The sequence below is a fragment of the Tamandua tetradactyla genome, chromosome 22 (assembly GCF_023851605.1).
Source record: "Tamandua tetradactyla isolate mTamTet1 chromosome 22, mTamTet1.pri, whole genome shotgun sequence".
Lineage (NCBI taxonomy): Eukaryota > Metazoa > Chordata > Mammalia > Pilosa > Myrmecophagidae > Tamandua > Tamandua tetradactyla.
In genome coordinates this window covers 20,553,775-20,571,100 of record NC_135348.1, presented here as the reverse complement: position 1 = coordinate 20,571,100, position 17,326 = coordinate 20,553,775, and the positions used below count along the sequence as shown (strand labels likewise).

The window sequence follows — 17,326 nt, the reverse complement described above, 5'->3', positions numbered from 1 at the left end:
CTTTTCTCCTTTTGGTCAAGAATGCATTCTCAATCCCATGATGCCAGGGCCAGGCTCACCCCTGGAAATTATGTCCCATGTTGCCAGTATGGGTTGTTTTTTAATTTGTTTATTTGAGCATTTCCTTACTTTCTGGCACTGCAGTAAGCCCCAGGCTCATTGAATATTTTTGACCCCGGTTCTAGAATCAGCCATTTCTCAAGGGAGCCTATCTTCTTTTTGTTAGTGAATGGTATTAGAAACCAAGATCTAGACATTGGGTGTGTTCATTGCTACTGGGGCCCTTTCAGCAGACAGAGCTAGGAAATATGTCCAGACTAATGCATTTATATTAAACTAAACATGACTTCATATCACCGATGCTAGTCCATTACCCCATAGATTACTCTCACCTCTTCCTTGCTTATCTGTTTACTCCCACAGAATGGGTGTTCACCCTCACCATCCATTTACTTAAGTGGTGAATTCCAGTATATATTTATAGCAGGATACAATTGTTGGCTGGCACCCCCATGAGAAAGAACATTATCAACTAGAGTACAGTGCTTAAGTGAAGATGCTTTTTCCTTTGCTCTTACAGAGACCACTAATATGCAAAGATACATGGGTCAGCAACTTTTCTCCCTCTCCCTTCAGTGAAGTTGTTTCCTACATTTGTCATATAGTTAGACAGTTTTTTCATATTGTGCATTACATCCTAAGATTCCCCAAATCCTATGGATACTTTTAAATTGTATACATTAAGCTTCACTTTTTGTGCTGTAAAACATAATGAGTTTTGACAATTGCATAGGTTCATATGTATAAAATTACATAATCAGACTGATCATTTTCCTATGGCTATACTTTTGCCTTTTCAGGAATGTCATATAATTGAAATCATACAGTATGTAGCTTTTACAGACTGGCTTCTTTCACTTAGCAATATGCATTTAAAATTTTTTCATGTCTTTTCATGATTTGATAGTTCATTTCTTTTTATTTTTATTTTATTTTTAATAGTCCATTGTATGAATGTACCATAGTGTCTTTATCCATTCACCTATTGAAGGATATTTCGATTGCTTCCAGGTTTTGATGATTATTAGTAAATCTGCTTTAAACATTGGTGTGCAAGTTTTTGTGTGTGGACATAAATATCTAGGAACATGATTACTGGATTGTATTGTATGGCTATGCTTAGCTTTCTAAGAAACAGCCAAACTATCTTCTAAAGTGGATGTATCATTTTGCATTCCCAATAATGAGGATTCCAATTATTCTGTATCTTAGTTTGCCAGGCTGCTATGATAAATACCACACAGCAGAAATACCTTCTCGTAGTTTCAGAAGCTAGAAATCCAAAATCAAAGCATCAACAAGGCCATGCTTTTTCCCCAAGATCTGTAGCATTCTGGTGCTGGATTGCTGCAATCCTGAAGTTCTTTGGTTTTCATATCTGCCTCCTGTCATGTAGCAATGTCCTTGATCTCCTCCTGTGGCTTTCTCTGGAGTCTGACTCATTCGAATTTCTTCTCTCAATAACACCTCCAATCATGCAGATTAAGGCTTGCCACCATTTGGTTTGGCCACACGTAAGTAGGATCTTTGAAAATCATCTTCATAAATGAAACTACACCCTGACTCACCTTAACATATTCGAAGATACTGTTTACAGATAGATTCACACACACAAAATGTGGTTTAAGAAGATGTCATTTGTTAAGGTATGTACATAATTCAGTGTACCTTGCTCACAACTTCACCAGCAATAGCTACCGTGAGTTATTTGAATTTTAGCTATTTTCATAGGTGTGGTGTCTCACTTTTGTTTTCATTTACAATTTCCTAATGGAAAATGAGGTTAAGCATCTTTTCATATGCTTTTGCCTTTTGTATATTTTCTTTAGTTTCAGATTTCTTGCTCACATTATAATGGATTATCTGTTTTTTTATTGTTGTATTTTAAGAGTTCTTTGTTATTTGGACATAAGTACTTTATCAGATATGTGTTTTGGAAATATTTTTTCCAAAAAATTTCCCAGTATGTAGCCTGTCTTTCATTTCTTGTAAGGGTCTTTCCCAGAGCAGAATGATCTAATTTTAATAAAGTCTAATGTATCAATTATTTCTTTCATAGATCAAGCTTTTGGTGTTTTATCTAATAACTCGTAATCAAACCTAAGATTGCCTCAATTACCTCCTATGCTTTCTTCTAGAAGTTTTATAAATTTACATTTTGATTCTATCTATGATCCATTTTTAGTTGATTTTTGTGAAGAGTGTAGGGTCTATGCTTATGTTTAGGTTCTCTCTCTCTCTCTTTTTTTTCATATGAGCATCCAATTGTTCCAGTATCATTTGTTGAAAAACCTATCCTTTTTCTATTGAGTTGCTTTTTCTCCTTTGTTAAATATCACTTGGCTATATTTATGTGGGACTATTTCTGGGCTCTCTATTCTATTCCATTGATCTCGGTGTGTATGCTTTTACCAAAACCAAAGTGTTTTGATTACTATAGCATTGCAGCAAATCTTGAAATTGGATAGCGTGAGTCCTCCAACTTTGTTTTTCTTCAGTATTGTGTTTGCCTTTGCACATGAACTTTAGAATCAATCTTTCAATACCTATAAAATAGCTTGCTGGGATTTTAATTGAGAACGCATTAAATATATGGATCAAATTGGGAATAACTGATACCGAAACAAAATTGAGTCTTCCAATTCATAAATCTGAAGTATCTCATTTATTTAGATTTTCACCGATATCTTTCCTCAGGGTTTTGTTGTTTTCTATATGTAGGTACTATATACATTTTATTAAATGTATTGCTACTGTGTTATTTTTATTCTCATTTCAAATTCTAATTGTTCATTACTGGTATATAGGAAAGCAACTCACTTTTATATGTTAACCTTGTATTCTGTGAAGTTGCCATACTCACTTTTAGGTTTTAAGGGCTTTTTGTCAATCCTTTGGGATTTTCTACATGGATAATCATGCCAGTTGTTAAAAAAAGTCATTATTTCTTATTTCCCAATCCATATTTATTTCATTTCCCTTTTCTTTTTTCTTTTTTGCTAGCTAGGATGTCCAGTCCAATGTTAAATGGTATTAATGAGATAGTACATCTTTGCCTAGAACCCAGTCTTAGGTAGAATGCATTCCATTTCTCACCATTAAGTGTGATATTAGCTGTAGGTTTTTGGTAGATGTAATTTATAAAATTGAGGAAGTTCCATCTTTCCTAGTTAGCTGAGACTTTATCATGCAGGGTGATGGAATTTTTTCAGTTGCTTTTTCTGCATCAATTGATAAAATCATATGATTTTATTTCTTTATCCTATTGATGTGATGGTTACATTGATTAATTCCTAAACATTGGCCCAGGCTTACATATCTAGAAAAATCCCATTCTGCCATAGTGTATAATTCTTTTTCTACATTGTTGGATTCAATTGGCTCATGATAATATATATCATGAGATGCATTTTTCTGTGATTTCCCTTTCTTGTAATGTGTTTATCTTGTTTTCATATTAGAGTAATCCTGGTCTCAAAAAAAATTTTTTTTCTGAAACAGATTGCAGAGAATTGTTCTCATTTCTTCCTTAAATGTTTGGTAGAATATCTGGGCCTTGTGTTTTCTCTTTTGGAAGGTTATTCATATTGGTTCAAGTTATTTAATAGATATGGACCTATGCATAGTATCTTTTATTCCTTCTGTGAATTTTGGTAGTGTGTACTTTTTAAAGAATTGGTGCATTTCATCTAAGTTATCAGTTTGTGGACATAGAGTTGTTCATTATATTCCTTTATTGTCATTTGATGTTCATTTGATCAGTAGTTATGACCTCTCTTTCATTGCTGATTAGAAATTTGTGTCTTCTCTCTTTTTTCATGATTAGCTTGGCTAGAAGGCTAGAAGTTTATCGATTTGGTTGATTTTTTTCAAAGAATCAGCTTTTGGTTTCATTATTTTCTCTAGTGATTTCTTATTTTCCTTTTCATTAATTTGTGCTCAAATTTTTATTTCTTTTCTTCTGCTTGCTTTAAGTTTACACTGTTCTTCTTTCTGTAGTTTCCTAAAGTGGAAACTTAGATTATTGCTTTTAAATGTTCCTTTTTTCTAATATGTGCATCCAATTCTATAAAATTCCTTCTCAGCATTGCTTTCGCTGCACCCCACACTTTTTAAGAAATATTTTTATTGTAAACCTTAAATAAACATGCAAACATTCTATACATGGTGTACAATCAGTCGTTTACAATGTCATCACATAATTGTGTATTCATCATCATGATCATTTTTTTGAACATTTGCATCTCTCCAGCAAATGAAATAAAAAAGAAAAAACTTATACATACCATACCTTTTACCCCTTCCTGTCACTGATCACTAGTATTTCGATCTACTCAATTTATTTTACTTTGTTCCCCCTACTATTTGTTTATATTATCCATATTTTTTACTCATCTGTCCATATCCTAGATAAAAGGAGAATCAGACACAAAGTTTTCACAATCACACAGTCACATTATAAAAGCTACATCATTATACAATCATCTTCAAGAAACATGGCTACTTGAACACAGCTCAACAGTTTCAGGTACTTCCCTCTAGCCACTCTAATACACCATAAACTAAAAACTACAATACAGAAGAATAACCTCCAGGATAACCTCTCAACTCTGTTTGAAATCTCTCAGCTACTTACACTTTATTTTGTCACATTTCTCTCTTCCCTGTTTTGGTAGAGAAGGTTTTCTCAATCCCTTGATGCCAAGTCCAAGTTCATCCCAGGATTTCTGTCCCACGTTGCCAGGGAGGTTTACACCCCTGGAGTCATGTTCCATGCTGTGGGGGAGGGCAGTGAGTTCGCTTGCCACATTGACTTAGAGAGAAAGGCCACAGCTGGGCAACAAAGGAGGTTCTCTGCAGTACACCCCACACATTTTGATAAGTTGTATTTTCATTTTCATTTAGTTCAAAATATTCTTTAAGTTCTTCTTGAGACTTCTTCTTTGACCCATGTGTTATTTGAGACTCCTTTTCTGTCTAAAATATTTTGGAATTTTCTAGCTTGTTGTTATTGATTTATAGTTTAATTCCATTGTGGTCTAAGAATATACTCTGGATGATTTTTGCTCTTTTAAATTCGTTAAGGTTTGTTTTAGGGCAAAGTATGTAGTCTATTTTGGTAAATGTTACACATGAAATTGAGAAAAATGCATGTTCTGCTGTTATTAGATGGAAAAATTTATAAATGACAATTAGATCCAATTGATTATTGGTGCTGTTTAGTTCACATATATCCTTAATTGATTTTTGGCCTGCTAGACCTGTCAATTACTGATAGAGGGGTATTGAAATCTCTCTCTTTAATAGTGGATTTGTCTATTTCTTCTTGAAGTTATATCAGGTTTTGCCTCATGTATTTGCTACTATGTTAGGGGCGTACATATTAAGCATTATTATGTCTTTGGAGTATTTGCCCCCTTATCATTATGTAATACCCCTCTTCATCCCTGTTAATTTTCCTGATTTTGAAGTCTGCTTTGTCTGAAATTAATATAGCTGCTCCAGGTTCTTTTGATTAGTATTAGCGTGGTATATATTTTTTCCATCCTTTTACTTTTTTTTAACTATTTGTATTGGTAAATCTTAACATACAAACATTCTTAACATACAAACATTCCATACATGGTGCACAATCAATGGCTCAAAATATCATCACAAAATTGTGTATTCATCACCATGATCATTTTTTAGAACATTTGCACTTCTCCAGAAAAAGAAAAGAGAAAAAACTCATATATACCATAGCCCTTACCTCTCCCTCTCATTGACCACTTGTATTTCCATCTACCCAATATATTTTAACCTTTTCCCCCCTATTATTTGTTCATTATTTTTATCCATGTTTACTCATCTGTCCATATACTAGATAAAAGGATCATCAGACAAAAGATTTTCACAATCACACCGTCACATTGTAAAAGCTATATCATTATACAATCATCTTCAAGAATCAAGGCTACTGGAACACAGTTCTACAGTTTCAGGTATTTCCCTCTAGCCACACCAATACACCATCAACTAAAAAGGGGTATCTATATAATGCATAAGAATAACCTCCAGGATAACCTCTTGACTCTGTTTGAAATTTCTCAACCAGTGATACTTTATTTTTTTCTCATTTCTTTCTTCTCCCTTTTGGTCAAGAAAGTTTTCCCAATCCTTTAACGCCAGGTCCCATCTCATCCCAGGACTTCTGTCTCATGTTGCCAGGGAGATTTACATCCCTGAGAGTCATGTCCCAAGAGGTGGAGAGGGCAGTGAGTTCACCTGTTAAATTGGCTTAGAGAGAGAGGCCACATCTGAGCAACAGAGGAGGTTCTCTAGGGGTGACTCCTAGGCCTAATTTCAATAGGCTTAGTCTATCCAATGCAGGAATAAATTTCATAGGGGCAAACCACTATTGGTTATACGAACTATTGGTTGTATCTACTACTTGTGAGAACATTAGAAATTCTCCAAATGGGGAAGTTGAATATTTCCTCCTTTCTCCCCGGTGCCCCAAGAGGACATTGCAAATACTTCTTTATTCACTGCCCAAATTATTCTGGGATATATTAGGGCATCATACTATCCTCATGTATTTACTACTCTGTTAGGTGAATACACATTATATGTGTGTGTGTGTGTGTGTGTGTGTGTGTGTGTGTAAAATGCTTAATAATACAAAAAATATAATGCTTTGTTGGACAAACCAACAAAATCTCAGGCCCTATTCAAGATTCCATGTACTTATGTGTTCAACTAAACTGACCATACAAATTAAATTAGGAAATGCACTACCAAAATATAAATTTTGCACCATATAAGCATCTCTCCCTTTGGTCTCACACAGAAGTTGAAGATTTAAAGTATGGATGATATCATTTTTACCCTGTATTCTGATTTACCTTAACATCCCTTTACTTTTAACCTACCTGAGTCTTTACATTTAAAGTGGGTTTGTTTCCTGTAGACAAAGTATAGCTGGATTCTTATTATTTTTTCCATTCTGACAATCTGTCTCTTAACTGGTGTTGTTAGAACATTCATATTTTGAGTAATTATTGATATCATTGGAATAATAACTATAATTCCATATTACAGTTACAAATATAGTTACATATTTGTAACTCTTATTATTCATTGCATTTGTTCTTAGTTTTTTTTTTTTTCTCTTTTTCTGCTTTCTCTGGTTTAGGTAAGTATTTTTTTGAACTTTTTTTAATCGTATAATATATATACAAAGCAAAGAAAGAAAAAAGCAGTAGTTTTCAAAGCACTCTTCAACAGGTAGTTACAGGACAGATCACAGAGTTTGTCATGGGCTATCATATTAGATTTTTCCTTCTAGCTGCTCCAGAACATCAAATGCTAGAAGGAATAAATATTTTTTTTATCATCGCAATCGACATTTTTTTCCTTTTTGTGCAAAATAACATATATACAAAAAAGCAATGCGTTTCAAAGCCCATCATAACAATTAGTTTCGGAGTTTGGTATGAGGTATAATTTCACAATTTTTTTTCTGTCTCCATAGCCCTTCTTTTCTTTTTCTTTTTTTTTTTTTTAGCTTTTTAACTTTTTTATTGTATAATATAACATATATCCAAAGCAAAGAAAGAAAAAAGCTATAGTTTTCAATGTACTCTTCAAGAATTAATTATAGGACAGATCCCAGAGTTTTTCTAGGGCTACAAAACCATCATCTCAGATTTTTTCCTTCTAACTGCTCCAGAACATTGGAAGCTAGAAGGACTATATATATTTTTTATCATGACTTTTTTTTCCTTTTTTGTGAAAAATAACATATACAAAAAGCAATAAATTTCAACGCACAACACAACAATTAATTGTAGAAGAGATTTCAGAGTTTTGTATGGGTTACAATTCCACAATTTTAACTGTTCTAAGATGCTGAAGACTAAAAGAAGTGTTAATACAATGATTCACAATCATATAGTTTGCTGAACCCTGCCTTCTCTGTATAACTCCACCATCACCCTTGATCTTTCTCCCACCCTTTAGGGGTGTTTGGGATATGCCCACTCTAACTTTTTCACGCTGGAAGGGCTGTCAATAATTGAGTATTTTATATAATTTTGTTTTATCTCCTCTGTCACCTATCAAATGTACTTCTTTTAAAAAAGCTTTTAGTGATTACCTTAGGTTTTGCAATATACATTTTAACTAATCTAAGTCCATCTTCAAACAACACTGTACCACTTTACATACTGTTCTAATTCCTCCTGTTCCTTATGGCATTGCTACGATTCATTTCAGTTATCTATATGCTATCATCACCCAATACATTGTTACTAATATTACTTCAAATGTCATCTTTTGGGTCAATTAAGAATAAAAAATTTAAAAGGATTGTATATTATCTTCAATTATTCCTTCTCTGATATTCTTCCTTTCTTGATGTGGATTTGAGTTTGTGACTGTATTAGTGAGGGTTCTCTAGGGAAACAGAACTGACAGGCAATATCAGTAAATATTATGAGCTTTTATAAGAAATGTCATTAATTGTGGGGATGCATAAGTCCAAATTCCACAAGGCAGGCTGCAAGCTGGGAACACTGATGAATGTTTTGATGAATTCCCCAGGAGAAGCTGTCTGGCTAAAGTAGGGAGAGATATTCTCTCTTCTGACTGTTCAAATCATTCCTTCTCCTTTTAAAACCTGCAACTGATTGGATGGGAGATTGTTGAAGGCAATCTCCTCAGATCATTGTAGAAGTAATCAGCCATAGATGCAATCAATTTACTGATGATTTATGTCCACGAAATAGTCTCACAGTAACAATCAGGCCAGGGCTTGCTTGGCCAAACAACTGGGCACCATAACTTAGCCAAGCTGACACATGAACCTAACCATCATGGTGATGTATATCATTTCCTTCTCCAAAAGTTTTAATTTACAAAAGGAGGCACAGAATTAAAAACTGGAATTGCTGGAAACTCAATTTAAAAGGAAAGGGAGGGGTGGGCCACGGTGGCTCAGCAGGCCAAGTTGTTGCCTGCCATGCCAGAGACCTGGGTTCGATTCCCAGTGCCTGCCCATGTGAAAAATTTTTAAATTTTAAAAAAAGGAAAGGGAAGTCTGAAGTCATATGTGAGTGGGTTTCAGGAGTTAGTACTAAAATGAAGCAGAGGGGAAAATAGCTGAGATTAATAACAGAGAAACAAGTCAAGTTTATGAAACTGAAGTTTAGGGCTTAGGAATATGTTTTAGAAAAATTGCCCTAAAGTTCTTTATATGTCCTAGGAAAAAAATATTCTTAAGCTCTTGAGGTACAAGTCAGCTAATCTTTCAGGAAATAAGGGCTCTTAAACCATTAAGACAGCTCTATTTTCTTCATTGGAGCTATCATTTTCTTTAAATAAATCTCTAGTTCCCAAGTTTAATACCCAAATTCTTAATATCTTTATTTGTATATGTGAAAATATATAATAGCTAAATAGTAATTTATGTACCATATGTTTGGTACTTCATCTTATCTTCTAAAAATTTGCTAAATTCTTTTGTTAATTCCAATTTTCATTATATACTTTTTTTACTTTTCTAATTTATATATGTATATTTTTACAAGAAAATTATTCCTAAAATATTTCCTCTTTATTTTTGTCTCTGATTTTGTTTTCACCTCAAATAACTATTGCCAGCATTTCAAATGTTAAATAGCAGTGGTGACTGGGCATGTCTTCACCTTATGTCTGGTTTTTCAACTTACTTTGCTTGCTGTGTTTATCTTTAATTTTTTATTTTTGATCTGTGCCTATAATTTTCCTTTTTTTCTTGCTTACATAATTTGATAATGTTCTCATATTTGTACTCCAAATTATATTTGCCTTATTCAATGGATCAGGAAATTTATATTTTAGAAAAATATCTCATCCAAAGAACATAGTTTTAGAAATTTTGAAACTCTTTCTACTTTTACAAACATTCAGGAACAACTGCCAAATTTTTAACTGCATAGTAATTTTCTCTTTTTCTTCCTTTCTTTATGCTCCTTACTTCTCATGTTTATGTTGTTTGTATAGGTTTTATAAGTAATCATTTAACTCATCACCAGATTACTAATATAAAACTGAGAACAAAAATATAGAAATGATTTAAAACATGTTTGCGTTATCATTGATATTCTACATTCTGATTTTAACTAATATTTACTCTTTTCTTATCAGTTGGCACAATGTTTTTAAATGAGTCATGCCAGAGTTTACTCAATTTATTCATTATTTTGAAGAACCGACTATTCAATTTGGATGTGGTTTTATTCATTTTTCACTTTATTTGTTCATGCTCTGAGCTGCATTTCAATATCTCCTCTTTCAGTTGGGTGAAATTTTTTTAGAAGACCAGCCATATCTTAAGAACAGCTTATGCCATTTCTATAGAAAAAAAACCAAATAAGATCTTGTATGTTTTGTACAACTTGGCCTTGATTCCTGCAAGTGTCAACAAGTCCATCAAGTTACATGAAAATAATTTTACCAACAGTTGAGCCAAAGCATCCTATGAGGCTGCAAATCAATAAACAATTGCCAGATTGTACATTCTATCACTGACCTATTTATCTTTCAGATTCTAAAACAGAAAAGAAAAAAGATATCAGATTCACAGGTGCATGCCAAGGATATGGAAATTATTTTAAAGGGATGGTTGCACTTGTTTTGTGCCCTTTTACATGCTTACGATTTCAGAAGGTTTATAATAAGAACTAAAAAACTAGATCAATGTGCAGTATTGACTCCTACCAGCCTACACAACACCACCTGGGCAAAAAATTCCCTCAGATCCTTGCTTCCAGGTGTAATTCTCCTCACTCAAGTTCAGCCAACCCTTCTCACTTTAAAGAACTTCTTTTCCTCACCGTGCTTTCAAATTCTAATGAGATCTCCAGATGTCTATTGCAAAATACCCGTGGCCCTTAACACACTTTCATCATTGGCTCATAAACAATTCTTTTATCTTCAAACAGCCTCAATGAATTTCAAAGTTCATTTCTTATTTAAAAAAAAATTGTTTGGCTGTATAATTCTAGAAATTTTTGTAATTTGTCTAAAAGTCAATAAGCTTTGTTCTCAGCTTAGATCTTCATTGATCATAGAGTTGACACCCTGTCAAAAATAATGAGTTGTCAACTTGGCTAATAAATCTTTGCCCTTAAGAAGAGGCTATCCCCAGCAAGGTCTTTGAAGCTTGTTGACTCAACCTATGTGCTATTAAAGAGGTGAGACAGAAGACACCATCAAAAACTCCCATGTAACATTTTATGCATAACAGCAGACTCAGTGGTTTCCATTTTCATGCTCATTTGCTTTATTGCTGTAAAGTAGCACCCTTTGTTGTTGCTTTTTGTTTTAAAGAAAACCCTAGGCATTGAGCCACCAACAATGGAAAGGACAATAACAGAGAAGGCTGCTTTGCAAAAGATGTTACAACCGCAAAACATCCAACTCACCACTAGGCTAGAAGCTCTTTGACAGTAAGTGCCAAGTCTTGTTCATCTTTGTACCCCCTGTGCCTTAGTACTATTATAAATGGATGGCTTCCACTGGTTCATCCAGCACCTCGGTACATATTAGGAAAAGTGTATATCTTCCTCCTGCAACATTTTTCAGCTAGTATATCATTTATTTCTGTTATATACAAATAATAGAAATAATATATAAATACGTATTTGTAACAATAAATATACCCATTTTTAAATTCGCGATTCAAATTATTGAACATAATACAATATTCAAAATTTTAATCACAATAATGAAGAACTAATTAGGATATAATCGTTTGTAATAAAATAATTGTGCATTATGAGTAAATATTTAAATACATACTCATATCTGTCTCATTCAATAGATATGGTCATTACATTAGACTATTTTTCTAGTGACAGTGTAGACTTTAAATTATTTTTGATAAGTTTTCAATTAGAGAAATTCCATTCTCCACTGGCAACTACCATTGGCAGAGTTAAAAATAAACTGCGAGCCACATAAGTATTTGGAAATGTGTACAGTAGATTAAGGTCCTATGAGCACGTTCCATCTAATCTAGCATTCCTGACTATGTCCATCAGTCAATTTCAATTATAAATTTGTATGTAATCCCTATAAATCTTTCCGCAAATCTTCAAAATATACATGCTTTCTAAAATAGTGACGAGCAAACTGCAGCACAGAAGCCAAATCTGGCCCACTACCTGTTTTTGTACAGTCCACGAGCTAAGAATGGCTTTTACATTTTTAAATAATTATAAAAATTTAAAATAAGAAAAATATTGCATGACACATGAAATTCAAATTTCAGTATCCATAAATAAAGTTCTACTGTAACACACCCTTGTTCATTCACTTGCATATTGTCTATGGCTTTTGTGTTACAATAGTAGAGTTAATAGTTAGCTGCAAAAGACACTATATGCCCACAAAGCCTAAAATAGTCACTCTCTGGCCCTTTTCAGAAAAAGTTTGACAATCCCTGATCTAGAACTCCAAAACCCCTGATCTAGAACAGGAGAATCTTTTACTATTGAAAATATATTTAAATGATAATATTTAATCACTATTATATATTATTAGTAATGATTATAATACTATTATTATACATGACTACTGTATGTTATAATCAAAATATCACTGCATTAATATTGTATATTAGTATTCCTTATAGGTCTGTATCTATATTATATCTATATATATTTAGGTATTTTTAATTATATCATCAATTTCTGGAAAACACTGCTTGTGATTAAGTTTTTAGTGATATATTAATGCTATCAACTGAGTTCCCCATCATGTATTTGACAAAGGTTTTTAATTTTGTACTATTTAGTCAAAATACATTAAACGCCATCTAAACATGAAGTCAAAGAGTATTTGACTAATTCTTAAAAGACATTTACAATTTAGCAGTGTCATAAAGTAGTTTTTTACTACATTGTTCATTACACAGTTTAAATAATGGAGAGATCAACAAATAAAGCTTCTTTTGTTATAAATTGTTACTTTTTCTATGCATTCTTGTCATATCTTTAGACCCTCAAATTATTTTTGCCTGGATTCAGCTTTTTATATAGTTCACTAGAAATGTACATTATTCTTCTTTAGTTATTTAATCTGCAGGGCAACTCTTTCCCTAAAAGTTCCAATATAGAAATACATGCATTTATATAATCCACAAACCTAACAATAATTGCTACCTACCTGACACAATTTACAGCAGGGGTCGTATCTAAAATAATTTAATTATTTTTCACCTTTATTCTTTATGCAAATAATTGTGCTATAATTTTACATTTTGGGTTTTGTGTTCCAGCCCCTAAGAAATATGTTATGTTGTCAATGTTTATAGACGGTGTGAATGACTTCCATAGGATTTAAAAGTTTGCTATAATTTCTGCAAAATACAGCAAATTGCCATTATCTCATTCTTAAATTTTCTGGGATTATCCTCTGGATGCTAGACAGGGTAGCCACATTTATATCATTTATGTTAAGAGGTCAATCATAGCATTACAATATTTTTTTCCTTTTCCCTATAATCTCTGGTGCCATCAATTGTTACACATTTTTCTATTGTTTCAATTTTGCATATCTACATTACTATTTATATGCATTTTAATTTTGTAACATTTACTAAGAAAATGTAATAGATGCAGTCATTGCACTTTCTCATTCACTAGTGAATTTTCTTCTATCCTCCAAAGAGTTTGTAATGTCAATAAGAGACACAATAACCAGAATGTACTCATTTTTCAACATTTGGGAGAATAATGTGTAATCATTTCAGAAATATTCCTACCTATAATTTCTTTGGGAGTGTTATAATTTCTCACCAGAATAGGATAACATTCAACATGAGTGTCATGTCCTTTTTTAATATTCAAATTCAATGGTCATGGACATGGAATAGGAGAAAGAATCTTCAGTTTAATGGGTACTATTGGAAGACATTCTTGAAACTCTTTATTTAGAGTTGATATTGATGTGGAGAATAAATTCACATCCTCTTCTATAAATGACATATTTATGTTACATTCTGCTGAAAATTGTAGCTCTGAAGTTTTTCCTTTTTATGCTCTGCCATTCCAATTTATTTCTCCAGAAAATTTATTCAACCACAGTTTCTCTTTAATTTTCTTCTCTAACAATGTTCTGATTTTTCTCTTTTCTGATACTGATCATTTATTTAGATTTTCTTTAGAATATCTGAAGGGAAACAGCACATTTTCCAATAATTTCCAACATTTTAAAATGTTATATAACATGCCTCCAAATTTTAAATAATTATCTTAACCACAATATCTCAATTGTAACCAAAAAATGTATAACATAATTAAAAGATTATTACACAATTTAAATTTATGGAAAGAACACCTTATAAGACTATTATTGGAAATAGAATCATTACATAGTAATTTCTGTCATAATGCAACAGCTTGTCAACTAAATTGATAATTCAGCAGTAGATTGTGGAAACTGTGACCCAGACTAAAACCAAGAGGTTTTTTTTGTTTGTTTTTAAAGATAGTCACCAAGTTATTTAGCAAGAAGCTCCTTGTTTAGAGGCCCAGGTAAGGCCTTTACCTTTATAAGGTAAAGTAGATGCATTCCTTATCTGTTGGAATAGGACACCATACTTCCATCTGTTGGAAATTTGTCACATTATGCTGATTTTGATAGAGCAAAATTCTTTAGGGTTATAAGCCATAAAATTATCATAATAAATATGTGCTTCATTCCTCTTTGAAATCAGCAATTAGGAGACAATAATTATAAAATTTCAGTATAATAAGGATGTGTGTGTGTGTGTGTGTGACTGCAGTGCACAACTTAGACAATATACGCAGCAGTCATCTACAAGGGTGAACCTGGAAATTTCTGTGGTCTCTCCAGTGCTTCCAGTAGGAACCTCAAGGACTGTGCAAGCTACTAGACACAGAAGGAAGCAAACCTTCTAACTTCCAAAACTATGAGACAATAATTCCCATTGTTTAAATCAATCTGTTGTGTGATATTTGTCACAGCAGCTTGGAAAACTAAGACAGATAGTCTGGAAGGCCTCCTTAGGAAGGCAACATTCAGAAAAGCCCTGAAGGAGGCATGCGAAGGAGGACGGAATATCATTCCGGCTCAGAGAAACTACCCGTGTAAGAATACGACTGGTGAATTGGAGGAATTATGTGTTCAAGAGACATCATGAAGACCAGTGTGGCTGGAGCGGAGAGAGGAAATCAAGTTGTAAAAGATGCCGAGGGAAAGAGAGACAGAGACAGAGTGAGAGGGGAGAGACAGAGAGAGAGAGAGGAGAGAGAGTAGATAAGAGGACAGATAAAGTAGACATTTACAGATCATTGTGAGGATTTTATCTCCCAGAAGGAAAATAAAATCTACTCAAACTATCAGAGGTTTGAGTAGAACAGGTTCAGAGGAAACTGAGATGAAAACAGAAAGACCAGTCAGGCAACTCCTGCAAAAATCTGGATGGAAAAAAAAAAGTTGGCCAATAGGTGGAAATGATCGGAAGTGGTCAGATACTGAATACATAAATCATTTAACAAATATTTGTTGAGTGTCATCCAGATGCCTGATATAGTGCCTAGCCCAAAGGCTGAGACCTGACTATAGCATTCCTTGAATTGACATCCTGAACCTTCTTGATCAATAATTTCAAATTTCACGAACTTGAGAGCTGCCCTTCCCAAAGCATCTCTCATGGGCACCCTCCAATTGGCCTGCTTTCTTAGAACATGCCCATATGTGAACTTACTTGGGCATTTGTCCATCTTTCACTAGCCTCGGGCTTAATGGTACTCCATCACGTGAATATGAATGACCTACCATGCAACAGGCACTTTCCAGCATTCTTGAGCAAGATGTGTTAATTCTTGGTTAATCTGGCCCATGGAGACTTTACCAAAGTGGAGCTAAACAGGAGCTGCTTTTTAACCTTATATTTTCCTTGTGGTGATTTGCTAAATTTTAAAAAACTTGCATTCTTTACTTTTTTTTTCTGAAACTCTTCAGCCTAAGACAAAGCCAAAGGCTTTCCTACCTGAAGCATAAATAATTGTTTTTGTTGTTGTTTTTTTTTTTTTTTTTTTACATGGGCAGGCACCGGGAAATGAACCCAGGTCCTCTGGCATCGCAGGCAAGCATTCTTGCCTGCTGAACCACCGTGGCCCACCCTAAATAATTGTTTTTTAAATCAGTTCAATGAGAGAAAAATAATTAAACTGTTTTTCACTGAGTAGAAGAAACCACAAATTGACCTAGCAGATTTTTCACTTTATGACCATGTTGATGTTATATTGACAAAACAAAGTAGCCCGCGTGAGTCTTAAATAAAATAAACCATCGTCTCCCAAGGCCCAATATGATTTAGCCACTGCCTTCTCTTTTTTTTTTTAATCTCATTTCCTAATATGGTCATCCCTTATATGATCACTCTTTTCCAGCATGCCAACCTTCTTTCTGTTCCTCTAATAAACCAGGCTTGTTCCTGTTGGGCCTATTGCACTTTGCTGTTTCTCCTTCCGGGAACAGTCTGCCCCAGGTTTAGGCATGGTCTGCTTCTACTAGTCATTCATGACTCATGTGTTCATCACATCCTCAGATCAATTTTCTAAGCAGCAACCCCCTCCCTAAGAGCCAAGTCAATCCATTTCTCATCACAGTTTCCCCCGCCACACACACACACAGGACTTTTCACTATCTGAAACTATCATGTTCATTTATTTGTTTAGCTGTTTGCTGTCTCTCCAATGTGTTTTTTCTCTACAGAATATATTGCTCTAGCTTCAACCTGCCACGTACCCCATTTATGGGCTAATGCCATAACTTACCTCTAAAGAGCAGAGGCCTTTCTGTCTTGTTCACCGGCATTATCACCAGTGCATTGGATGAACAAATGAATAAATGAATTATCTCTGTGAAAATTACAGCAAAGCCACCCATATCAAAAATAGCAGATCAGCAGTCTTCCACAGCAGAGAAAAATAACTTTGGAAACAAGGTTCCACCTTTAATGTTCATCTTTATGTTCAGCCAAACTATTTAAACAGTGAAAGAGTGAGAGAATTCTTTGGGTTGCTGTGTCTGGGTCTACCTCTTTATGCCAAAAGTTGATAACCCTAAATAGAAGTCAAAAAATAGAAACCAAAAATATATTTACTACATATTTTCCTCCTTCATAATTAAAGGGATTTCTCTATAAGCAAGCAATTCTCCATAGCAAACTATTTTTGTGGTTCATCAGATATAAAATTTGGATGTA

General features: G+C 33.7%; 1 pseudogene; it reads right to left on the bottom strand.

Annotated features, from left to right (window-relative positions):
- LOC143665993 (UAP56-interacting factor-like) overlaps nucleotides 1–16,935 on the bottom strand; it is a 65,095-nt pseudogene extending 48,160 nt beyond the window's left edge.
- Nucleotides 16,936–17,326: the final 391 nt, after the last annotated feature.